At 45.5% G+C, this 1,526-nt stretch overlaps 1 protein-coding gene across 1 annotated transcript in view; it reads right to left on the bottom strand.

Moving 5' to 3' along the window:
• XPNPEP2 (X-prolyl aminopeptidase 2) overlaps positions 1-1,526 on the bottom strand; it is a 32,865-nt gene that overhangs the window by 30,092 nt on the left and 1,247 nt on the right. The window lies entirely within an intron of this gene.

Below are 1,526 nucleotides of genomic sequence, written 5' to 3'. Positions count from 1 at the left end.
GTCCTCCGTCCTTTGAAAAACATGATGCTGGACAATTGTACTTGAGGATAAAAATAGTCATATTTCATAGGAAATCAGGCTGAATTGGATGGCACCCTGGGTCACAATCAAAAAATCTGTTTCATCGACAAGTGATTGCCACTTTCAGATGGGTTTCAGTGCCCATGAAATCAATTTTTTTCCCTTCTAATCTAATTGGGTCTTTCCAGGGTCTTGTGAAGTGAAACAGTTGTGTATAAATGACATTTTTGTCATAAAATCTTCTTTAAAATGCTCTAGAGAACCTCACTAATCGCCCCTCACCTTCATTTTAGCCTTCTATAAATCTCATTTTATGTATCTTGGGTTTACTTAAATTCAAAGCCCACTTGTACCATTTCTTATCATCCAAATCTCTGCCTGCCATTCCAGGCTTATTTTCAATATGCAAGACAGCAATCCTGGTCTGACACTGTGAAGAAAGGTGGGTTAGCACTTAAAGAACTCCTACTATGTGCCAGACACTGAGATTTGCAATTTAAATGCATCTATCGAGTGACTGGAAAAGTCACGATGCATTTCTGAATAGAAAAACATAGAAAAATCAGTCATGACTTTTCTGACGGCCCAATATATTTGATACTTGCAACAACAACTCCATGAGGTAGGCATTACTCTTCATTTTTCACAGAGGAGGAAGCCAAGATCTAGAGAGGTCTGATCACTTACCCAAGCTTTACTACAGGGAGTAAGTGGCAGGACAGGGGTTTGAGCCCAGACCCATGTGAATACAAAAGACGGGGGCACATTTTCCATCCTTCCACTCTGCCACCCATGCGAAGTAGGCCTAGAAATGGTGCCACGGGAAGGACAGAGTAGATGGAGACTTGGTTTCCAATTTGGGTTCTGCCCCAAATTTTGTGTGGCCTGAGGAAAGTGGCCCAATATTCGTTGAACAAACATTTGCTGAACGCCTACTGTGTACCAGGCTCTGGGCCTTTGTAAAAGAGAGGGTTGCTTAGAAGTCCTTTCCTGCCCTGAAAATCCAGTAACCCCTGAGAGTCCTTGCCTCACCCTCTGCCTTTTAGAAGGAGGGGCTGCCTGGAGGGTAATGGAGTCCTCAGGATGGGGAGACGCTGCACTTTTACCCTCCCAGTGGGTTGAGTGACGATGGACGGAGGGTGGCTGGGGTCTAGCATTGTGATTACCCTGTCTAGCTGTTTGGGTTTCATAACCTCAATGGGGAGATGAGACCCATATTGTCAGTTTAGGAAATGAACACCCATTTCTGTAGAAACTGATTCCTGGCAAAGCGATGCTACTATGATGCCAATATAAGAAGGACAACACGGGACCAGCAGTTAGTGTAATGGCTATGTTACTGGACTCCCATGTAGTCGACCACGGATCGAGTCCTGGACCCGGTGGCTTAAAACTCATGCTGGGCGCGTGTGCGTGTGTGCCCAAGATCCCGAGAGGAGAATGGAGGAGAAGGGATTGCGGCGTGACCATCCCCCCTGGGGGGTGATTTCTCACTTTCTGTCTCT

Source organism: Tupaia chinensis, unplaced genomic scaffold, assembly GCF_000334495.1.
Source record: "Tupaia chinensis unplaced genomic scaffold, TupChi_1.0 Scaffold144058_1, whole genome shotgun sequence".
Lineage (NCBI taxonomy): Eukaryota > Metazoa > Chordata > Mammalia > Scandentia > Tupaiidae > Tupaia > Tupaia belangeri.
This window is presented reverse-complemented; position numbering and strand designations above follow the sequence as displayed.